The 25,405-nt window shown below is 40.3% G+C and overlaps 1 long non-coding RNA gene across 1 annotated transcript; it reads left to right on the top strand.

Moving 5' to 3' along the window:
• The first annotated feature begins 1,624 nt into the window (after positions 1–1,624).
• On the top strand, positions 1,625–25,365 carry LOC116571326. Its single transcript, XR_004277840.1, has 4 exons — positions 1,625–2,938; positions 11,517–11,520; positions 24,191–24,195; positions 25,343–25,365. It is a non-coding gene; the product is annotated as an uncharacterized LOC116571326 (long non-coding RNA).
• The last annotated feature ends 40 nt before the right edge of the window (positions 25,366–25,405 follow it).

Below are 25,405 nucleotides of genomic sequence, written 5' to 3'. Positions count from 1 at the left end.
AGTAGTCTTTGGGATTGTGTACTGTTCCTGGAGGGCAGAGAATCTTACTTTAATCACGCCTTTTGCTTCATACATTAATTTGTAATAATTCCTGTCAGGAACCCTGAGAAGGGGTGTGTGTATGGGAGCTGGGGCTCTAGTCCTCATTTCACAGGGGAAGAAGTTGAGGCCTTAAGAAGTTGTAACTTTACGGTCACAAGCTAAGCGGCAGAGCTGGGATTCAAACCTAGGCTTTTAATTCGATACTCTTTACATCATATATTTGTCTAGACCTGGATTGTCCATTGTGGTAGCTACTAACCACATAAGGCTATTTAAATTAATTAAAGTTAATTTAAAAATCATTTGGGGCGCCTGGGTGGCTCAGTGGGTTAAGTCTCTGCCTTCCGCTCAGGTCATTATCTCAGGGTCCTGGGATCCAGCTCCACTTTGGGCTCCCTGCTCAGCGGGAAGCCTCCCCCCATCAACCCCCGCCAAGCCTGTCTCTCTGCCTACTTGTGACCTCTCTCTCTGTCAAATAAAAAAATAAATAAATAAAATCTTTAAAGAAAAATCATTTGGCTTCTCACTTGCACTAGCTGCTTGTCAAGTGTTCTGTAGCCAGATGTGGCTGGTGACTGCTATTGAACAGTGCTTATCAGGACCTTACATCCATTTATTTTATTACAGAAATAAGTATTTACTGAGTGCCATCTATGAAACAGAGTTTTAAGTCTCGTGTGTACTGTGGTGAACAAGAGAAACAGAATGTCCTTGCCTTTTGGAGCTTGCTTTTTAATGACAGTTTGAGTGATGTTTCCATGGTACTTTAGAACCTTACTAATTGAAAGTGTGGTCTGTGAACCAGCAGCAGGATCCTTGTCTTCTGGAAGTTTGGAAGAAATGCAGAATCTCAGGTCCCAAACCACATCAACCGAATGAGTGCCTATTTAAGTGATTTATCAGATCACAGCTGATAGCTTACAGATCTGTTTCAGGTGATTTGTTCAGAACATCAGTGATCCCCAGGTTTAACAAATGTCATGATGGATTGTTTAGTAAGTCTTTTATCTTATTTATTTACTTGAGACAGAGCGTGCTTGTGAGCATGAGTGGGGTGAATGGCAGAGGTAGAAGCAGACTTCCCCCTGAGCAGGGAGCCCAATGTGGGGCTAGATCCCAGGATTCTGGGATCATGACCTGAGCAGAAGACAGATGCTTAACCATCTGAGCCACCCAGACACGGCTTCCCTTCGTAGGGCTTTTAAGAAGCAGGTTCTAAAACTCTTGGGACCACTCACCATTTGTGTAAATACATATCAAATCCCCAGCTCCTCCAATAGAATACAAGCTTCATGAGAGCAGAGATTGTGTCTTACTTTTCTAGCCGTGTACTCCAAAGATTTCACGGTGCCTGGTAAGTGGTAGGCACTCAGTAAATGCTTGCTGAGTGTATGAATTGTCTTGCTAGGAAGTCAGAACCCGTTGTTAAACTCCAGCAATTGCAGTCAAGTTAGTTTTCATGGCCCTAGGTAAGAGCATGGGACCAGAGTCAAAAACAAAGCTCTCTGTAGTTTTTCAACTCCAAGCTCCGATTGCCATGGCCTGAGTTTTACTCTTGGCTCACTTGCATGTGCCCTATTATATATTTAAATCTCAATCACCTGTTAATCCTGTATATAGGCATATATCTCTATATACATATGTATGTAAATACATTTTTTAAGCCAAATTCCAGACTTTATTTGGATTTCACCAGTTTTTCCATCAATACTCTTTATGTTTCAGAATCCAGTCCAAGGTACCACATTGCGTTTAGTAGTTATGTCTCCTTAGTCTTTGGTCTGTGGCAGTTTGTTGTTTTTTATAACTTTGGTTGTCTTGAGGAGTACTGTCCTGGTTCTCTGATGGGCAGCTTTCTGTAGACCAGATAGGATCATCCAGTTCTGGGAAAAGTCTCTTGTATTCAGGAAAATAAGGCTGTGAAAGGAATAACTCTTTTTGCTCTTGTTTATGTAATATATATACATCTATTATGCTTAGTAACAACATACAACTTCAGTACTTCTTTTCAGTAACATATTTCTTGGGATGCAGTTTCTTATTTGTTGAGATTCAGAAGAGTATTATAGCATTACAGTTGTGATCCACTATTTTAAGATACACTGAGTTTTTATTTTTGTGATGGGTAAGAGCTGGGCTGAGGTGGAGGAACAAGGGAAAAGGAGATTGTCTGAAAGAGACAGTAGATTAGAGAGGGACCAAGGCAAATGGAGTGACAGATAATGGAGGAAGATGAGTGAGCAGCTGCACAGAAGAGAAGCAGGAATGAATACTTACTGTTTGCCCACTTATTCAGTTAATATTTATTGAATGCTTCTTGTGTGCCAGTCCCAGTACTAGTCAAGATATCTGAAAGTGGGGCAGCATTAAGCCAATAAACATGTAGATAAGTATATAATAATTACCACTTGTGATGAGTACTATAAAGAAAAAGTAAAGGATGTTGGAGAGAGTGTGGGTGGGGGAACTGCTGCTTATGGTTGGCTGGGTTGGTGAGGAAGGCTTCTTTGAGTAAATGACATTTGAACTCGTCTCTGTAACTTTTGGGGACCTTCCATACTTACTCCACACTGTTTGTTCCATAGTTCTCTTATTTCACAGCACGCACACACACACATGCCTCTTTCTCCATAGGAACTATGCTTATTTCAGCTTTGTGTCTTTATATATGATTTCTTCCCAAGGTGCCCCTCTTTCTTCTGCTTGTTGAAGTACTACCTCTTGTTCAAGGATTTGCTCGAATCCCATCTCTTTTATTAAGTTTTCCACTGTTGATTTATGCCTCTGTTTGTCATTCTGCTTAAGTGAATATGGTGTTTGAGGGTAGGAATAATATTTTGTGTTTATATCTGTGTGTCTTCACTTAGTCCCGCACAAAGCCAGGATTAATAAAGGGGTTGTTAAGAGGCTAGATCCATTCTCAAGTGTTAATATTTGGGTGATAAACCTTAGAGCAGTGAGTGAAGGTCCAGTTTTTGTTTTTGTTTTTTTAATTTAAAGATTTTATTTATTTATTTGTCAGAGAGGGAGAAAGAACACACAACCAGGGGAGCTGCAGGCAGGGGGAGAAGTAGGTTCCCCGCCGAGTAGGGAGCCCAATGAGGGACTTGATCCCAGGACCCTGGGATCATTACCTGAGCTGAAGACAGGTGCTTCACCAACTGAGCCACCCTGGCATCCCCAATTTTTAAAAATTAAACTTTTTGTGCCATAATTGTAGATCCACATGCAGTTAAAAAAAATTCAGAAAGATCCTATTTACCCTTTACCAGTTGCTCCCAGTGGTATCATTTTGTAAAACTATAGTACAATATCAGCCCCATGACAGTATCACTGATTGAGTCAAGATACAGAACATTTCCTTTACAAGGTTTCTGCATGTTGTTCTGTAGGCACACCCACTTGCTTCCTATTGCTACCTGCTCCTTAAGCCCTGACAATCACTCATCTGTTCTCCATTTCTGTGATTATGTCATTTCAAAAATGTTTTGTAAATGGACTCATACAGTAAGTACCTTTTGGAATTGGCTTTTTATCACTCAGCATAATTGTCTAGAGTTTCATCCCGGTTGTTGTGTGTATTGATAGTTGATTCTTCTGTCTTGCTGAGTAGTACTTCACAGTATGGATGTACTTTTATGGTTCTTTCAACCATTTATCTTTTGAAGGACAGCTGGTTGTTTCTGGTTTTTGCTGTTCCGGCACCCTTTGTTGAAAAGGCAACATCTTTCCTCTGTTGAATTGGTTGTATCTTTGTAAAAAATCAGTTGGGTGTATTTGTGAGTCTATTCCTGGGTTCTCTCTTCTGTTCCATTGATCTGTGTGTCCTTCCACCACTATCACACAGTCTTGGTTATGGTGCTGTATAATAAGTTGTAAGTTGGTGTAGACTGATTTCCTCCCACATCTTTTTCAGAATTGTTTTAACTACTTTTGTTTCTTTGCCTATCCATATAATTTGTAGAGTAATCTTGTCTGTATTTACAAAAAAATCTTGATGGGATTTTGATAGGGATTGTAGTAGACCTGTTTATCATCTGGGAAGGATTGCCATTTTACTATATTGTGTCTTCCAGTCTATAAACATGGTATGTCTTTCCATTTGAATCTTCATAGCATTGTGTTTTATCATACAAGTCTGCTTTATTAAATTTTTGGATTTGTTATGTTAGGTTTACATTTTTATTTCAAACAGTTGAAAATGATACTGTATTTTAAATTTTGGTGCCCTTGGGTTGATAGCTAATATAGAGAAAGATTAACTTTCTCGGGTCGATCTTGGATTCTGCAATCTTGCTGAACCCATTGATTCTAGGAGTTTTTCTGTAGATTCCTTGTGATTTTCTAAATAGATAACTATGTCATGTGTACATAGTGGCAGTTGTATTTCTTTTCAGTATGCCTTTGATTTCCTCTTCTTGCCTTCTTGCACTGCCTAAAACTTCCAGTACTATGTTGGATAAGGATAGTGAAGAGGACATCTTTGCTTTGTTCCTGCTCTTAGGGGAGAGTATTTAGTTTTTCACTATGTTTTGGACCATTCTCAGCTTATCTGTAGTGGTACTATCGGCTATAAATGCCTGGGACCACTCATTTGGTGAGCCACCGCAGACATTTCCCCTTTGGGAGCCAGAGTTGAGGCTGGACTGGCCCTTGTGGTTCTCTTGATTGCAAGACACACCTCAGCAACAACCACTGGTGAATGGTGGAAAAGATAAGATTTATTACACATAGGTCTTGTGGTACCCCATAAGTCTGGGGCCACCGCGAGGTTGCAGATAGAGCATGCAGACCTGGGGTTCTGCTTTTAATGGGGTAGAGGGTAAGGTGTCTAGGGTTTTGCAGGTTCACTCTTGATTGATGAATTTAAAACATAGGAGTGAAAATTAGGGATGGGAAGGGAAAGAAAGCTGCCCATTGGTTAGTTTTGAAGTCAGATAGCACTTACTAAAAAAGGGCTTCATGGGTGGGGCAGCCTGGCTCTTTATCTAATTGTGTAGTTGGCATTGTGTTTATTCAAGATGCATGTTTTTCAGGTGTGTGCCTGGACAATCAAAAGCTTAATGTCAAGCATTTATACTATTGAAAAAGCTAATTATCAGGTACCTACACTACATACTATTAAGTGTAGTGTTAACTGTAGGTTTTTTGGTAGATATGGTATCTAAAGTTGAGGAAGTTGCCCACTATTCCTGTCCTTGAGTTTTTATCATGAGTGGGTGTTGAATTTTTGCCAAGTGCTTTTTGTGCATTAATACAGTATGTGATTTTCCTTCTTAAGCATAAGAATGCAGTGGATTATTTTGATTGATTTTGAGTTGAACCAACATTGCATCCCTGGAATAAACCCCACTTGGTCATGGTTTATAATTCTTTTTTTTTTTTTTTAATTTTTTAAATATTTTTAAAAAGATTTTTTTTTTTTAAGATTTTTTTCTTTACTTATCTGACAGAGATCACAAGTAGGCAGAGACGCAGGCAGAGAGAGAGGAGGAAGCAGGCTCCCTGCAGAGCAGAGAGCCCGATGTGGGGCTCGATCCCAGGACCCTGGGATCATGACCTGAGCCGAAGGCAGAGGCTTAACCCACTGAGCCACCCAGGTGCCCCTAAAAAGATTTTTATTTATTTATTTGACAAGAGATCACAAGTGGGCAGAGAGGCAGGCAGAAAGAGAGGAAGGGAAGCAGGCTTCCCTGGTGAGCAGAGAGCCCGATGCGGGGCTTGATCCCAGGACCCTGAGATCATGACCTGAGCGAAAGGCAGAGGCTTTAACCCACTGAGCCACACCCAGGCGCCCCAAGGTCATGGTGTATAATTCTATATATTGCTGAATTCTTTTTACTAATACTTTGTTAAGTATTTTTTGCATTAAATTCATGAGGGCATTTAGCACTATACATTTCCATTTCCACATTGTTTCACTGAATTTGTCCCACAAATAGTGATACATTATTATTCTTTTTAATTTGGCCCCCCCCCTTTTTTTAAATTCCTCTTGAGATTTCTTTCACCTGTGGTTATTTAGAAGTGTGTTGTTTAGTTTCCAGGTGTTTGGAGATCTATTACTATCTTTCTGTTGATTTCTAGTTTAATGCCATTGTGATTGGAGAACACACTGATTGATGTTGTGATTTCAGTTTTAAATTTGTTAAGGCTCATTTTATGACTCAAAATATGGTCTGCCTTCCTGTATGTTCTGTGGCTATTTGAATAAAGTATGTTTTCTACTATTCTTGAGTGTTGTGTTGTGTTGTGTTGTTGACTTTTCTATACCCTTGGTTTTCTGGCTAGATAGTCTGTCAGCTTTTGGGAGAAGGGTGTTGAAGACTCTAACTGTATTTGTACATTTTTAGTTTTACATATTTTGCACCTCTCTGGTACATACATATCTAGGGTTGCTTTGTTTTCTTGGTGGATTGACCCTTTCTATCATTACATGATGTTCTTCTTTGTCTCCAGTGATTTTCTTTGCTCTGAATGCTATTTTATCTGATAATAGTACTACCACTACTTTTATTTTTCTTTGATTGCTTTTCTCTGTTTGGGATATATATCTTTTTCTATCCTTTTACTTTTAGCCCACATGTTTGGTTATATTTGAAGTAAGTTTTTTGTAGACAACATACTGTTTGGTCATGTCTTTTTTAAAAAGTTTTAAAAGATTTTATTTATTAGAGCATGTGCGTGTGCAAACACACATGAGCGGGGGGGGGGGCAGAGGGAAATGGAGAAGCAGACTCCCTACTAAACAGGGAGCCCAACTAGGGACTCCATTCCTGGACCCTGGAATCATGACCTGAGCCGAAGGCAGACTCTTGATTGAGCCATCCAGGTGCCCAGGTCATGTCTTTCAATCCATTCTGCCAATTTCTGTCTTTTCATTGACACTTTAGGCCATTTACATTTAATGTAATTATTTTTCTGTTAGGACTTAAGTCAGCCATTTTTTTTGTTTTTTGTTTGTGCCTTCTGTTTTTTGTTTTTCTGGGCATTTTTTTTCCTTGGCTTATTGTGAATTGCTTGAACATTTTTTTGAAAATCTGTTTTGAATAGTTTTTGAGCATATTTTTTAATGTTTTTTTAGTTTAAAAAAATTTAAGGGTTTTTGATATTATATCATATACATACACAACTTACTGTGTACTGGAGTCATCATTTTACCTGTTTAAGTGAAGTATAGGAACTTTACTTCCTTTTACATCCCTTTACCCTCCCCAATTTTAATAAAATTGTAAATATTTCTTCTGCATACAATTAGAAGTATATTAGTGTTATAGATTTTGCTTCTACAGTCAAACATAAATGAGAAAACTCAAGGGGAGGAGGAAAGTCTGTTTACCTTTTTTTTGCTTACTGGGTTTTCTCTTAATTTCTTAAGATTCATTATTTTGTCATTTCTTTTCATTTTAAAAAGTTTGGCCATTCTTTAGGGTAAGTCTGCCAGTGACAGATTCTTAGTTTTTCTTCATTTGAGAATGTCTTGATTTCTTCTTCATTCCTGAATACTTTCTCTGGCCATAGCATTCTGTCTTGTTTTTTCTTTCAGCACTTGAAAAATATGTTACCACTTCTTTTGGCCTCTGTCGTTTCTGATGCGAAATTCATTGTCATTCACTTATCCCTCTGTGGTTAGGGGGTCACTGTTGTCAGGATTTTTTTTTTTTTTAAAGATTTTATTTATTTATTTGACAGAGAGAGATGACAAGTAGATGGAGAGGCAGGCAGAGAGAGAGAGAGAGAGAGAGGGAAGCAGGCTCCCTGCCGAGCAGAGAGCCCGATGCGGGACTTGACCCCAGGACCCTGAGATCATGACCTGAGCTGAAGGCAGCGGCTTAACCCACTGAGCCACCCAGGCACCCAGGATTTTTTTTTTACTTTAGTTTTTAGAAGTTTAATTATGATTCATCTTGGTGTGGATCTCTTTCATTTTTTCCTTTTTGGGATTCACTCAATTTCCTGAATCTGTAGGTTTATGTCTTTTTCCAGATGTTGGAAAATTTCCACCATTATTTGAGTACATTTTCAGCCCATACCTCTCTCTTTCTCCTCTCTTTTCAAGACTGATGACTTGAATGGTAAATTTTTATTATGGTCCCACAGGGCTGTTTATTTTTCTTTATTTTCTCTGGTCAGATTAGTTTCTGTTTCTCAATCTTCTAGTTTAATTTCTCTGTTCCTTCCATTCTGCCTTTGAGCCCATCCCCTTATCTTCTGTTTCTTTTCTAAGGTTATTTATTTTTAATTTGTTTCAGACATGTTTGAAATTGTCAAAGCATTTCTGCCATAGCTGCGTTACAATCATTAGCAGATATTTCCGACAAATCTGTGATTATGGTTTTGGTGTCCACGATTGTCTTTTTCATTGAATTTGAGTTTATCCTGTTTTGGTGTGATGGGTGGTGTTTTTTGTTGTTGTTGTTGTTATTGTTTTAATTAAAACCTGGAAATTTTCATAGTCCATGAAATTTTGGATCTTAGTTAAACCTCTGTTTTAGCTGGCTTTTTTGGGACACCACTCCAGTAGGGGAAACAGACAGACAATATGTGGTACCCACTGTTACTGCTTAGAAGAATTAGGTTTGCAGGCTCCCCACTTGGCCTTTCTTCACCCAGAAGTGGAGTGTTTTGTTTGCCAGGTGAGGATAGAGATCCAGGGTTTCTGGGGTGATAGTGTGGAAAGGTGCCTTGATTCCAGCTGACATGGGTGAAAGGCTGGGCTCCCTATTCGGCCATCACAGCATCACCCTAATGTTACAGCTTGGCGAGAATACGGAAGGCTAAGCTACCCACCTGGCCTAGGTGGGATTAAGGTTTTTCCTGTGGTGTTTGTCTGAAGTAGAATGGTTTTGTTTTTTTTTTCTGTAAGAGTTTCCTGTCTTCCTAGGATGTTCCATTTCTAGTCCTTTGGTTAGAAGGAGCAGGCTTTTGTTGGGGCTTTTTTTGTCTGCGCCTTTTGGCATTTCCAGGTTGCCAACTTATTCAGGTCCAAGTCTGGGATATATAAGGCAAAAATAAAACCCAGAAAACTCACCATTGTGTTGTTCCTCAGGTCCTGAGGTCCCTAGCCAGCCTACCTTCTTCTCTGCACACTTAATAGTCTTATGTTTGTTTTATATGTAATATTCAGAATTTTCAATCATACTTAATGGGAGGAATAGGGAAAAGTACATCTACTTCATCATCCCAGAAGCAAACAGCCCTAAAGGATCAGTTTTTAACATTTTCCCTTGGTCGTGGGCTGATTCTTTTCCAACATGTAAAAAATGATTTATATGTTAAGTGAAATAAAAAACTTCTGATATGTAACTACCAAACTTTTTAAATCATTAGATTTTGTAGATTTAAAGTTTCTGTTAGATTGCTGTGAGTTTATAAATGCTTTCTCTTAATCTCTGCACATCCCTTTTCATGGAGTAGGCACAAGTGATTTGTTCTCCAGGGACTACACTTAGATTAGCACTGCCTTGGGTATACTACTTGATTCTTTCTGAAGTTATAAATCAGTGATTAGCAGTTCAGCTTAGTTCTGCTCTGCTGTTTTCCTTGTATTTTTGTAGTTATGTTCTCAGTGTGAAACCTTTTTAGTCCTTAAGGAGAAGGAATGCTTGGGATTGTTCAGGGTAGTTATAGTAATGGTATTGAGTGTTGAGAGTGCATCTCTGGTTTTATGGAACCCATTTTTTAGAATTCTTCAAATTTGTTATGAAATAAGTTCTTGTAAATGCCTGTAAGAATCTTTTGCAGTCGTTGCAATTTATGACTTCTGAGGTTACACAGAGAACATATGATTGTTTTCGGTTCTGTAAAGATGTCTAAGTATAGGCTTCAGTATGTTTTTGTTGTTGTTGACAACCTCAGCTGCAGGACAGACACTAAGGGGTATGAGGCGAAGCCTTCTGGGGAGCCATGAGGTGATTTAAAGACCATTCCTCAGGGTAGGATGATTTTCAGTATATTTTTGTGTCTTTGGTAGTTATGACTTCTTTCTCATTAAAAAAAAGTTTATTTGAAATATCAGTTCAGTTATTAAAAGGAGAATTTATATTCCATTGGGAGACCCACATGTTCAGTTACTGAATTGCTCTTTGAAAACTACACATAGCGTTTTGTAATTTATTGTTTTCCTTAGTTAAAATTTCTGGCAATGTTGTAACTCTCATTTTTCTATCCCTAGGAATAATTGTGTTGTTAGTACAAAGTTTACTGTTATCCCCAAGTTCCTGTGCATTGTAGGGATTTCAGGAGGTCAGAGGGCAGCACTGTCGTGGTGAGGGCTGGCTGCTTCAGAGAGTGAAGTCCATCTATATTCTCAAGATTATAAAACTTAATGTTTATTTTTATTATTTTTAAAAGTGTTTATTTATTTATTTGAGAGAGAATGAGTGCTAGGAGGGGCAGAAGGGGAGGGAGACAGACAAGGAGACTCTACTGGGCACAGCTCAGTGCCCCTGAGATCATGACCTCAGCCAAAACCAAGAGTCAGATGCTTAACCGACTGAGCCACCCAGGTGCTTCACAGAACTTAATTATTTTAGGTGTTTTTGTGCAAAGAGAGCAGTATCTATTATAATTAAACTGTGTAGGGATAATAGTCATGAGGGTTTCAACTTTTACTCAAATTAGAGACATAAGAGAACTAAAGCACCTTTGCCACTACTCATGGAAAATGGGGTTGGGATGGTCTTTGATCTGAAACCTGGGAGGAGATTGAGAAAGTAGAGGGAAGAAGAGGATAGCTAATTGTAGACTAACAGTCTTTGAACAGGGCTGGAAATCCTTTGATGAGCAACCTCTGGGGAATTTTAGTGCATGAACTATAAGGATGCCCCTGGAGAGAAAGGAGCTTTGTGGTGGAAGCTTTTGACTGGAAATGTCCTTGAGGAGGGAGGGTGTAATACTGGTAACTTAAGCTGGTGCTTATCAACTGGTGGTGTGTGCTCTTGACTCAGAAGGGAAAGTTTGAAGAACATTACTTCATAGAGTGATTTGGTTCAGAAAGACTGGGATGTAGGCTATTGCTAATTGGAGATGGGGCACTGAAACACAATGTGTATAGCACTGACCTGTGCCAAGTGCTATTCTAAGGCTTCTGCTTATATTAGTCTCTTAATTCTTTGTAACAGTCCTTTGGAGGTAAATACTTTTATCATTATCCCCATTGTACAGATGAAGTAACTGTAGCACAGAGATTAAAGTGGCGTATCTGGGCTCTGCATCTGTCTTGGTTCCTGTATGTTTAGCATGGCAGTCTGGGTCCAGAGCTTTTGGTCATAACCACCAGACTACTGCCTTGTTAGAATAGGGTGGACAAGATTGATAGGGACTTTGAATACCAAGCAGAAGAGTGTGGATATTATTTGAAAGGCAGCCATGGAAGGATTTTGATGGGAGTATTGGTCGACATCAGAATTAAGCTTTAATGTACACATTTTAAAAGATTAGAGGTAGGAAATGAGGTTAATGCAATAGGTCAGTTGTGTAGGTTAAGAAAATACAGGTGCGTTTTTAGAGGTGGGAGCACTTGTTGTCAAATTGTTAAGGAAAGAGAGGTCAGTCACTCCACCTGTAAGAGGATGCCACCATTACCAGCAACGGAAAAATAAACAGTTTGTTTGAGGATGGTTAATGAGTGTGTCTTGAAGCATGCCCAGTTGCAGGTATCAGAAAGGGACTACGGAAAGGTGGAGTTACCCTGCAAGCATCATAGTTGCAGGACTTGATCTTGGGAGAAGTAATGTCTGGAGGCACAGATGAGCATGGTCAGCTTTGGGGTGGAGAAAACAGTGGTAGAGAGGACTAAGAAATGAACCTGAGGGAATGAGTTAGGACTCTAGAGGAGGAAAGAGTCTTTAACATTCTCATTGAGCAAATATTTATTGAGCTCTACATGCTAGATAACTGTGAATACAAAGTGACTAAAACAGACATGGTTTTGTACTGGCCATACGCTCCAATCCGGTGGACAGAAATAGAAACAAGTAAATAGAGGAAATGACATTTTATTTTACTATATTTTATTTTATTGGGAAATTACATTTTAGCTGAGACCCAGAGTTCAAAATATTTTTAATACAGAGAGTGGTAGCAAGGTTAAAAAGAATAGTGTGTGGAGAAACCTTGTAGCAGAAGAGAACTCATTCTGTTTAATGAACTGTGAGATCAATGTGGTTGAAGGGCCATTGGTGCAAGGGAAAGAGGTTGAGCTGAAGAGAGAAAAATGGGCATGAGACAGATGTTGGGGAGGGATAATGCAGGACTGTAGTCTCAGTGCTCTTGAAAGGTTTTGAGCAGGAGAGAGCACGGTTTTGAATTTTAAACAGATCCCTGTTGCTGCAATGTGGAGAATGGATTTGGTCAAGAGGATAAGATGACTAAAAGAGACATGGAAACCAGTTGGGAGAATTCAGGGGGCTGGGCTAAAATGGTGACAGTGGATCTGAGGCCTAGGGCAGCGCTAGGGTTTCTTAGAGCAAGCTGCTCTGGCTCTCCCGGGCCTTTCTCTTGGTGCCTCCCTTCCCCCCACCCCACTCCTCCCTTTATCATATCATGTATCAGGTTGACACTGTCAGTTTTTCTGGGTCTCTTCTGGACTGAATTCCTTGGGCAGGGTTAGGGAGCTTGTTTTACTGGTCTATTAGGTACCAGTCCCCACCACTGAGAAGTGATCAATAAGTGTTGAGAAATTCAGTGTGCCTATTTTCAAAGGTGTAAGACTATGGTAAGGTTTCAGAGTGAGTCTTTCTTCTGTTGTTTTTCTTCCAGGGAGAAACTCTGAGATCTGGGTTGGCTGGTGGCAGCATTACAGGGAAACTGTGTGCTTACTGGGGCCTGTGTGTCATTCAGAGGTGTTTCTAGGTCTCTAACTGCAGGAAGGTGTGTGTGATTTCCATAGCGGGAGAATTGGAAGTGGGAAAAGTCCAGAAAGCCAAGGGAGACCTTATGAAGAATGGTAGGTACTGATACTAGTTCTGCTGAGCAGGCAGGAATGTGAAAGATTTCTTCCTCTTTCTTGCTGTCTCTGCTCGCTACAGTTTTAACAGAGGTAGGAACAGAAATCACATCATTTGTGCTAAGTGGGAACAGTGAGTGTGAACCATTCCTTGAAGGAAGTATTGTGAGGAGAAAAGGGGAGAGTGCAGCTTGAATTGGGGTAGTTGAGGGACATGTTTTTTTAGGATAGGAATGAGCAGAGCCTGTTCTTGGTAAGCAGTGGGTGGGGGTGTGTGTGGCCGATGAGGCAGGGAAGTAGGATGCATGAGAGTCGGTTGGCCCGGGGCAGGGGAAGGGTAGTGTGGTGCATGGGAGAGGATAAATGCCCATTGAAAGAGGGGGTCCTAGGATTTTGCCATTTGGGTGTGATCATTTAGTGGTGGCAGAGGATCCTAGTTTACCAGAGAAGCCAGGAATCCTGATTTGTCAAGCAAAGTGTCCCAATTTGTAAATGTTGACCAGTCAGTTTTTAAGAATATTTTTTTTTGTGGAGAGGGGAGAGACAAAATGCTCTTCTCTGGGCACAGTTCACTTGAAAGTTACCGCAGGAAAACGGGCTAGTGAAGTCGGTTGGCCAGTGTGAAAGAGATGGGGGGGATTGTGCAACAAGGCTTCCAAGGCTGTGGAACGGGGTGCAGGTAAGTGTACAAGTGAGGAACATGATCCTTGGAAAGCAGGAAGCACTCTGAGAGAGGAGCGAAGGGAATGTGAGGTGAAAGTGAGGTCAGGGGACTTTGGTCCCAGGGGGTGAGCTGGTAGAGTCAGTGGCCAGGACTACAGTGAGCCGTCTCCAGGGGCGCATACAGGAAGGGAGCGGTGAGGGCAGTGCAGGGGAGGAATTTTCAGAGAGCGTGAGGGCCTCGCCTGGCTACTTAGCATGGCTGTGCAGTTGATTCAGCCAGCCTTGTTTCAGAACTTTGTGATGTTAACGTCCTGCGTATTGAAGCAGGAAAAGTGGATGGTGGGACTTGTCTAGGGTGAGGGATTGAAAGGCTGAAGATGTCCAAAAGGTGACAGATTTTGTGTGTGTGTCAAAAAGGGCATAATCACAAAAATTACATGACTTCTAGATTGGTAGCTAACTAAGCACGTGAAACTAGAAACCTGGTTAGATGGGACAGGACAGGACTTGGAAGCAGTTGGGGGAGAGCCAGTTTGGCAGGGTAGGGGAGGTCTAAGCAGCAGCTGGTCAGGAGATGGCGGTTGAGTGATGGTTTGCATCTGGCTTTGGTTTTGGCTGAAGTGTCAGTTTACAGTGTTGATAAGCAGCTTGGTGTTGGGCCCTGAGACAGAACATAGAGCACCAGGATGGAGGCTGCTGAGGACGAAGTGGTAGAAGTTGCCTTGATCGCTGGAACAACAGGATTGAGGGAGGTAGGAGGTGGAGAGGAAGATGGTGGATTCAGTGCCAACATCAGCTCACTGAGGAAGTTGGATGGTCCCTTGAAGATCAGTCTCCTAATATAAGGGTACATCTTTTTTGGGGGGCAGAGGTGCTAAATTACGTAGCAAATTTGACTAATCTGCAATTTAGATTTAGCTATCGCAATATGCTGCTGTGTAATATATGAAATATCCTATGTGAAATACCCTTCTGTATAACAAAAAGTAATATATACTTTTTGTATCTTATTTAAAATATAATAAATACTTTTTGTATTTTATTTAAAATATAATAAATATTTTATTATTTATAAAATAATATATAAAAAGATTTGGACTGAGCCGTTTTGATTAGGGCTGGCAAGGTGGCGCCTCCCAGGGATTCATTTTACTTAACACCCACAGGTGTGCTCGATTGCTGGTCCTGACCTGTTCTGTTCTCATTTACCAGCAACTCCCAGACTTGTGAGAAGTGGGATTGACTAACATGGTCATGCCATCACTTGGGAACCTTAAAGCCCTTGCAGTATCACTTTCTGAGTGGTCAGGGGCTTGAAAAAGGTCTTCAAATTTCTCTCAAACTTTCAGCAGTGCAAGACTACCAGTTTGTTTAATAACCTGCCCTTAAATCAGTGATAACAAGCTGCTGCCTATACACTTGCCACCATCCAAGCAAAAACTAAATTTAAAAAAAAAATAATAATAATGAGTTTACGGATGCTTTCTTCTCCTCTAATGTCCATATATTTCTGTATAAAAATACTACTGAGAAACTAAGAAGAATGTAAAAATTTTCTTTGCATTATTAAATCTAACTGGACTTTTTCGTAATAGAAAAACAGTAATATGTTCGTGTGGTAAAATATCCTGACCATACCAAAAGGTATACAGTGGTATTCTTCCATCTTGGGGGTTTTTGTGGGGGTTTTTTTTTTTGTTTGTTTGTTTTTATTTGAACATTATAAATGGAAGACACCTATATTTCTGGACCAGATGAGAGTTGACTCAAAATTTTTTTTGTGAATTAGAATATTACGAAGGGATATAATAATTAAGACAGAGGGGAAATAAACCCACCAATTGGATGTGATTTGCTAGTGGCATTTAAAAAAATAGTTAAATTTGGGATGCATTTTGAGAAATGGTAGAAAGTAGGGAATGTGTATTTTAGAGAGAGAAGATGTTATAGAGACTAGAGAAATGGGGGGGATTTGAAGAAAACTTAGGACACTGAGTGCTGGATGTAGAGGTTAGGGTAGATTATGTCAGAGCGGAGAGAAGTACAAAGTCACTTAACATGAGTTTATCTGAGTCCTGAACTGAGCTAAACTCCTTTTCTTCAGTGATGCAACATGGAAGCTAAAAACAGTAGCTTGATTCAGATTGGGGGGAAGGTGGAAATAGGTAGTTAAGTCAAAGCAGACTGGGATTTAGTGATTTAGACTTGGATAGTAAAAATAGAATTTTTGGAAAATGTTGACTTTAAACCTGAACCAGACCCGTTGGATAACTTTTATACTGTTCTGTTACTTCTGAATAGTTTCTGCTCTTACTTGCTATTGAGCTGTAACAGAGTTTACCTTCCATAGGCCAAAGTGTGCCGACCTAGGGAAAAGAATTTCCACCAGAGAGAGTGAGAGGGGGAAGGCCTCCCCCTTTGTGTTCTTACATAGATGTCACCAGTGAACCTGAGGTTATGCTTTTTATCATGTAAGTCTTTGAAAGAGGTCTCATAAAACTCCTTGCCCTGTCATTTCACTAGGCAGAAAGTGTCACTGGGCAAGTAGTTGGGCTCCCTCCTTCCCATGTAACTGAACCTCTCCAACAATGGTTGAGACCAGATCTCTGGGGCAGTCCTTCCTATCCCTGCACTGGAAAAATTGCCCCATTGCTTCACAGCTTAGCCTTCTGGCCTCCCCCATACTTTCAGAAACACTTTTCTAAGACTTCCTTTTTTATCCTTACAGAGTCCCAGTTCTACTCTTCTTGAGTCTCAGCACAGTACCTTTGTGCTGTATTCCAGTGACTGATCTTAGTTGGCCTCTCAGTTGGGTTCTTTAGCTGCAAGCAGTAGAATTCAGCTCTACCTTAAGCAAGAGGTAAATTATTGGAAAGGAATTAGAAACTGAACTGACAGGACTACTAGAGAACCCAGGTTGGGGGACTGGGAAACAAAATTACAGGAATGATCTCCCCTGGGATGTCACCACTGGGATGATGAACTCCACTTGTTTCTTTCATCTTTGCAAGTAACTTGCTCAAGATTTCAGACCCATGGGTGCCTGGGTGGCTCAGTGGTTTAAGTCTCTGCCTTCAGCTCAGGTCATGATCTCAGGGTCCTGGGGTCAAGTCCCACATCGGGCTCTCTGCTCAGCGAGGAGCCTGCTTCCTCCTCTCTCTCTCTGCCTGCCTCTCTGCCTACTTGTGATCTCTCTCTCTCTGTCAAATTAAAAAAACAAAAACAAAAACAAAACAAAACAAAACAAAAAAACTCTTAAAAAAAAAAAAAAGATTTCAGACCCCTGGAGAGCACATCTGATTGGCTGAGCCTAGGTCTTGCTCAGTGGTGAAGGGAGAGATTTAGTTGTAGGAACTGCCTGGAGTCCTCGCGGTCTCCATAGTGGAAGGTTAGATGGATGGGTTTGCATGTCAGCAAGATTGTACAAGACCAGGGAGATGTAATTCTTCAAAAGGAAATTAGGAAGGGGAAGCAGATGGATGCTGGACATCTAAAAAGAAATCTCTTCTACAGGCCCATTTTGGTATTTGAAAAAAAAATTATGATTTTTTTTTTCATGTCATAGTAGTTTACTTGTATGAGACAAATAATAGCAGGAATATATTTATTACTATGCTAGATATGATTTATACTCTGCCTAATCCCAGCCCTTTACATACTGCTCTTTTAATAGTCACGATAATCTTGTGATGTGGGTAATCACTTGTGTGAACTTGATACAGGTGTCAGAACCAGCTGCAAACCCAGTTAGTCTGGTGCTGCATTGCCTCTATGCTAATTAAAAAATTACCATGAATTAGTTAATACTTTTTTTTAAAAGATTTTATTCATTTGAGAGAGAGAATAAATGAGATAGGAAAGGCAGAGGGAGAGAGAGAAGTGGGCTCCCTCTTCAGCAGGGAGCCTGATGTGGGGCTCTATCTCAGGACCCTGAGATCATGACCTGAGTCCAAGGCAGATGCTTAACCCACTGAGCCACTCGGGAGCCCCAAATTAGTTAATACTTTTAATTGGATTTGGATTTTATTTATTCTAGCGTACCCGTACATACTTTTAAACAGTTTGAAAACATGTTTCTCTGTTTAATGTACACGAGCTTGTTATATAATTTACTCAAAGAGTTAGGCAGTTCTTCAACTTCCTCAGGCTCTTTGGGCTGTAGATTAGGAATCATGGGTAGTTCTTTCCCAACCATGTCTCCTATTCTTCCCTCCTGTGTGGCAATCAATTTTGGACCCAAAATAATCTAAGACAATCATGGAAATCCTATTCCTTTGCTAGGGATTGATTAAGAAATAGGGATGTTACCATTTCAGGCTGAAGAAAGTTTGCAGAAGCTTCTAAGAAAGACTTTTTACCTTGACTTTTGCATGGGAAGAGGCCACCTCTCCGTGTAGACATTGCCATATGTGGAAATGAGCTCTGAGCTGCTGCTATAGCAATCTTGTTATCAAACCTAACAAGGAAACTAGCTCAAGAAGATGGCAGAACTGAGAGAACTGTAGAGGGTTGGAGCTAAAGCTGCTTGGTTAAGCCCACCCTGAATTTCATCCTACCCATGGCCTACCAGTTACGTCTTTACATTTAAGCAGTTTGAGGTGTGATTACTGTTCACTTAACAGCAAATGGTGTCCCAACTGATGTAATGCAGAATTGCATAGGAAGAGATAACTAGATCTTTTCTGCTTAATGTTCAAAGTAAAATAATCAAGATACTGTTAAATAGGTTAGTACTCTAATCTGGCAAGGTAGTAACTGCATGAGTCAGAGTCTAAAAGGACCTGGGTTTTAGTTTCTCCTTTGCCATTAACTACCTATGTCACCGGATTTAAATTTCCTTATCAAAAATAACAAGGAGATTGCCCTGGAGATGCTGTATTGTATTTTTCATCTCAGATATTCTTCAATTTTGGAACCCATGAAAAATATCTAGCTAAACTTAATTAGGAATTAAGAAGATGTTTTCTGAAAAGCAGTGAGCCATCTCAGATTTGTACTATAATCTAGCAGACACTCAATTTGTACAACTTGTCTGTAAGTAGCACTGGCAAAATCTTTTAACAGTGTTATTAAAGCTTTTTTTTTTTTTTAAATCCTGAGGGCTTACGATTAGCAGTACTAGAGCACCTCGGTGGCTCATCGTTACACATCTGCCTTCAGCTTGGGTCATGATCCCAGGGTCCTGGGATCCAACCCTGCATTAGGCTCCCTGCTCAGCGGGAAGCCTGCTTCTCCCTCTCCCACTCCCCCTGCTTGTGTTCCCCCTCACTGTATCTCTCTCTGTCAAATAAATAAATAAAATCTTTTTTAAAAAATGGGCAGTACTTTTTTTTTCTTTTGATTTAAGATTCTTCCGAATGTTGAGACAGAGAATCTCTCTCTGTCTCTGTGTGTAACCTTTTATTGTGGCTTATATGTGAAGTAGAATGGTATAATGAACTTCCCATATATTCATCTTCTCATCTTGGGAATTATCAGCATTTTGACAGTCTTGAAACCAGTAGCTTATAAATGCTTACATTTCACTCTTCTAGACAGAGACTTTTTCCCAAGTAAACTTTGGAGCTAAGTTAGGTCTCCCTTGCTTTTAGGGTTTCAGTTGCCTGCATATGTTTATTTAAAATTGTTCTTTTAGGCATCAAAAGAAGTTACAACACTGTGAAAACTAAAACTTTATATTAGCAATTATGGGCAAACAGTTGTATTTAGGCATTCATATTTGTACATGTCAAGGTAGGATGAGTTATGCAGTACTTTTTTTTTTTTTTAAAGATTTTATTTATTCATTTGACACAGAGAGATCACAAGTAGGCAGAGAGGCAGGCAGAGAGAGAGAGAGGAGGAAGCAGGCTCCCCGCGGAGCAGAGAACCCGATGCGGGACTCGATCCCAGGACCCTGAGATAATGACCTGAGCCGAAGGCAGCGGCTTAACCCACTGAGCCACCCAGGCGCCCGAGTTATGCAGTACTAACCTACACCCCCCAAATCTGGGTCTTACAACAGTGCTGATGGTTGTCTTGGCCCTCTGCTCAGCCTCTCCCTCCTCAGGGACCCCTGCTAAGGGAGCAGTTACTGCGCTGTATGTTGGCAACATTGTCACAGAAGGATAGACAGCAGGGTAAATAGAGAGCAGCACTGTCTCTTTAAGCTTCTTTGTGGAATTAAGGCCTGTCGTTTCTAGTCACGGGTCAAAGAAAGTCACATGGCTAAACATATTACAAGGGGATGGAAGAATGCAAAACTGCCATGTGTCTGAAGAGAACCAGAAAAATTTGGTGGCTAGAACTAATGACTATCACAGCATTGTGATAAATACATCATCTCGTCTGCCTTTGAACTTTATGTGTTAACAGCTCAGGCTTCAAGACCCATTTACCTTTTAAGACCAAGTATTGGCAGTGTTACTAAAATTAAGCTTAGTGTTTTCTTAACTCTTGCTTATTTTATTTATTTATTTGTTTATTTAAGAAAGAGAAATGCATGTGCATGCAGTGTTGGGAGGGGAAGGGTGGGGGGAGAGGGAGAGGGAAAGGGAAAGAGAACCTTTTAAGCAACCTTCATGCGCAGTGCTGGCCTGGATCTCCCGACCCTGAGATCATGACCTGAGCCAAAATCCAGTCAGATGGTTAAATGACTGAGCTACTCAGGCGTCCCAGCGCTTGCTTATTAAATCCACTTTTAGATCAGATAATTAGAAAACATCCTCAAGAGAGAAAATGCCAATTTCTAGAATTGGATTCCTGGTTCTTTCTGGAAGATAGACTTTTTAGTTCTCTCAGGTGATACAGTGTACCAGGGAAGAGGCAGAATAATTGCTGTAGGAAGAGTGGAAGAAGGGGTATTGTACGGTACTTTTAGACATCTCTAGAAGTTGCATATGAGACTTCGGTCATATTTATCAACTAGAACTTCATTGCAAGGGATATTGGGAAACATATCTTCATTCCAGCAGTCTGTGTGTCTGCTAAAAATCGGGGGACTGAAACTGCAGAAAAGTTGGGCATGAATATTGAGTGACACCTTTTAGTCTGCTTTACGTATCTTAGAAGAAAACTCTGTTGCTTGAGGTGGTCTCTCTGTTCTGGTATGAAGAGAGTCTAAATTACCTCTTAGCATTTCCTTCTTTCATTTTATACCCTTTTGTACTTGAGTTTCTGCTCCATTAATTGGTTTAGCCCAAACCAGGATTTACTTGTGTGTTCATTTATTAAACATTTTATTGATGTCTGTGTACTTCAGGTATGGCCCTAGGTATTGAAAAGACACAGAAATGAAATGTATAATTAATGCCCTCAAGGAGCTCACATTTTGACAGAAAGAGATGTGTAAGTAAGTAGTAACAGTACAGTGTGATAAATGCAATGTTGAAGTTTTTTTCAGAGATGTAAAGTATATCTACTAGAATGACAAAGAATGTTGGCTGTACCTTTTATCTCTTTTCTTCAAGTCCTGTGACGTGAAGAGCCACACCTTGGCTCTGACTAAGCATTAACCATGACAGGGGTGGTGTCAGTCCAAACTCGGATATTCTTTCTTACAAGATTTCCCAATTCTTCCCTATCAGTGAACAGAATGAAAGTTTTTTACTTTTTTTATTTTTAAAGATATATTTTTTTTAGAGAAAGAGAGAGCAGACCCAGGTAGGGGAAGGGACAGAGGGAGAGGGAGGGAGAATACTCAGGAAGTCTCCCCAGTGAGTTGGGAGCTCACCAAGACCCTGACCAAGATCATGACCTGAGCCAAAGTCAGTAGTCAGCCTATTAACTGATTGAGCCACCCAGGTGCTCCCAGAATGGAGTTTTTTTTTTTTTTTTTTTTTTTTAAAGATTTTATTTATTTATTTGACAGAGAGAGAGGAGGAAGCAGGCTCCCTGCTGAGCAGAGAGCCCAACTCGAGGCTCGATCCCAGAACCCTGAGATCATGACCTGAGCCCAAGGCAGCGGCTTAACCCACTGAGCCACCCAGGCGCCCCAGAATGGAGCTTTTTAAAAACAAATCTCTAAGCCTATAACCGTAAAAGAGCAATATACATAACACTATATGTACAGTGCTTTATGCCCTGGAAAATTCTTCTCATTACAAATCCCAGTTTTCCACATAATCCAGTTACCTAGTGCTGTGTTTTTTTTTTTTTTTTTAAATTTTTAATTCTTCTATTTATTTATTTGAGAGAGAGAAAGAACCAGAAAGAGAGAGAAGGAGAGAGAAGGAGCAGAGGCAAAGGGAGAAGCAGACTCCCTCTTTAGCCGGGAGCCCGATGTAGGACTCGACCCTAGGACTCCAGGATCATGACCTAAGCCCAAGGCAGATGCTCAGTCCACTGAGCCACCCAGGTACCCCCCAATTACCTAGTTTTATGAAAGCCAGGTTTTCTTTTGAACATTTCTTTACGTGACAGTCTTTACATTGACTTACCAGTGGTGTTTTGTTTTACTTGAAATCTCAAGTTTTTTTTTTTTAATGTCTTTAAAAAGTTGATCTTTGATATTAGTGGTGCTTTAGGCGATATCTGCACAAAAGCTTAGATTGAAATGAAATTTTTATACCAAAAAAATTCAGGCTGGTTAAAGTGCTGTCAGCTTATACAGAATATATGGAATAAAATGAGATTAATAAAGCATTGTTTCTGCAGCCCATCTCCTGGTATGTGGAAATAGCTATGTTTTTCAGACCTCTTCCTTGAAATGGTCTTTTCTCCTTGATTATTTTACCTGGAGCTCATTACTACCATTGAGCCTCCTCTCTGTTTGCTCTGTCAAATTTTGTTCTTTGTATGCGTTGAAAACACTTGGATTAATTATAGCTTCAAATTTTAATTCTTCACTGTCTTGATATCATAGATACTATTGGAACTGTCTCCCCAAGAAGTTTTCCTTTAATAGGATTATAGCTGACCCTTGAATAACATAGGTTTGAACTGTGGGGGTCCTCTTATATGCAAATATATTTCACTAAATACAGTCCAGTACTGTGAATGTGCTTTTTTCTTTTTTAAGATTGTAACATTTTCTTTTCTTTAGCTTATTTTATTGTCAGAATACAGTATATAACACAATACAAGATACATGTGTTGATCTAATGTTTCTGTTACCAGTAAGTAAAGTTTCTGGGGAATCAAAATTTCTACACTGACTTTTTACTGCATGGGGGTTGGCACCTCTAATTCCCATAGTGTTCAAGGGTCAACTGTATTTTCAAAAGTGGAAGGTAGGAAGGGCACCTGGGTCGCTCAGTTGATTAAGCATCTGCCTTTGGCTCAGGTCATGATCCTGGAGTCCCAGAATTGAGCTCCTCATCGGGCTCCCTGCTCAGTGTGGTGTCTCCTTCTCCCTCTGCCCCTCACCCCACTCATGTTCTCTCTCTCTCTCTCTCTGAAATAAATAAAGGGAATTATTTTTTTGTATTGATTATGATCTGTTCTGTGCCTAGTATTTATCCCTTTAGATTCTGTGCTTTGTTTTTTTTGTTGTTGTAGTTGTTGCTGTTGTTTTAAGATTTTATGTATTTATTTGACAGAGAGACAGTGAGAGAGGAATACAAGCAGGGGGAGTGGGAGAGGGAGAAGCAGGCTCCCCGGTGAGCAGGAAGCCTGATGCAGGGCTGGATCCCAGGACCCTGGGTTCATGACCTGAGCCGAAGGCAGCTGCTTAACGACTGAGCCACCGAGGCACCCCAGATTCTCTGCTTTGAATGACATATGTTGTAATAATGGGATTCCAGATAATATTTAATACTTTTCATGTCTAAAAATGAAATTAACACCTAGGATTTTTTTTTAAGGTTTTATTCATTAATTTGAGAGAGTACAAGCAGGGGGAGAGGCAGAGGGAGAAGGAGAAGTGGACTCCCCAATGAGCTTAGAGGTTGACATGGGCTGAATCCCAGGACCTGGAAGTCATGACCTGAGCAGAAGGCAGATGTTAAACCTACCGAGCCACCCAGGCACCCCAATCCCTAGGATTTGATTGTCTTCCCTGTACATTTGTTTCTTTTTGACAGAGGTAGAAAATAGTTCTGAGTCATTATTCTGAAACAAATGGAACTTGAGTCCCTTCTGTTTTTTATCTTTCTTGTGCCTGGAATGGTAGAGGGGTGCTTTTCACAGAGTAACAAGAATCTTTGAATTCCAGGGAGTAGACCAGCTATATAATATGAGTCCAGTGTAAAATGAAAAACATGGGACCACTTTTTATAAAAACAAAACAAAACTGTTGAAAACCTGAAGACAGTGATGGCAGAGCATTAAGCCAATGCAGGGCCCTTCTATGTGACGGCACAGGTCACAGGGTCCATGAAACTGCACTGTAAAGAACGCTTAGAATTCTTTTAGCACAGGTCCGTCCATTTATAGATAAGGATATGTTACCTTTATATGCAACCAAATGCTGGTAAATTATTCCTGTATAGCAGGATCAAGACCGCAGCATTAAAAAACTGATGCTTCTGAAAGTTTTAATTTTTGCTACCTTTAAATCTGAAGCCATAGGTAGTGTAATTTAAAATTACGATCAGTTTTTCTCAGTGGTCATAAAAGCAATGGTGTGGGTAGTTGAAATAAATAATCCCAAGGAATTTTATCCTGAATTATTTACTAATTCTCCATCCAACAAGGTCTTTTGTTTTTTAATGGATCAGTTTTTGTCCTGCTGCAAAATTTATTGGCTTAGATTTAAACTTCTTTGTTTTCCTGTAAATTCTCTGAGAGTTCTAATGGGCCTTGAAAGGACCTACAGGAAGGGGAATAAAGAGAAGCAAAGGGCCTTTATAAGCTCCAATGTAGATGCACAATTTACAGCGAGAGTGGTGCCTGTATTACTGTGGCAGGTGTCCTGTTGCGCATAGGACAAGTGGAAGTATAGGCAGCACGTGTTTGTTGGGGAAAACCTGCTGTATACACCCTTGTTGCTATAGTTTCAGCTGTTAATCACACCTTCTGCAGAATCACTTTAATTGTGACTGCTGATAGAAATAGATGGAAGCAACCTGCTGCTTAAGCGTGATTCATGATTAAATCACCTTAAAATTTGAATATTGACCCTATAATCGCTACTTTGGGGGGGCACTTTTTTGTTTCATTAGCTTACACAATTTTGTATGAGGTTTTTGCTCACAGACAATAAAATGCAAATAAGACCTGGTCCTCTAGCATTGCAGGCTCAGGCGAATACCTTGGATAGCCAACTGAAGAGAACTTCCAGAAAAGTTTTATGAGTAAACAGATTGTTCGTAGCACTTGAGAATTGGGACTACAGTGAGGTTAAGGAGTTTGTAACGTAAACAGCTATAGTGTGGTAGAGCTGCCTCTCACATCACAGAAATCAGTTTAGCTGAGGAGCAACAGGAAGAACAAACGTCCTTCTAAATGAAATAGTTTGGGGGGGTCATCCTTTACTGTTTTGCTTGGTGTGTGCAGTTGCGTGCTAGAAAAGCGGAATCCACTTTACCTAACTTTCTGTTTTTGAGTGACTTTTATTACACTTTGGTGTTTATCTAATGAGCCTTTTGCTTCTTTGGGAGCTGAGGCCAGCGGTGTGGATTCTGGCCACCTCTTACCACTGGCGTAAAAGCTGACAGGAGATATTCCTGTTGGAGAATGTTGCCCTTTACAAAAGGCTTTGAAATCTATTAAGTGCTTTACAGATGAAATTCAGAAATGTGACAAACACTTAAGAAATATGTATGATAGGGGCGCCTGGGTGGCTCAGTGGGTTAAGCCGCTGCCTTCGGCTCAGGTCATGATCTCAGGGTC

This window comes from Mustela erminea, chromosome 13, assembly GCF_009829155.1.
Source record: "Mustela erminea isolate mMusErm1 chromosome 13, mMusErm1.Pri, whole genome shotgun sequence".
Taxonomy (NCBI): Eukaryota; Metazoa; Chordata; class Mammalia; order Carnivora; family Mustelidae; genus Mustela; species Mustela erminea.
This window is presented reverse-complemented; position numbering and strand designations above follow the sequence as displayed.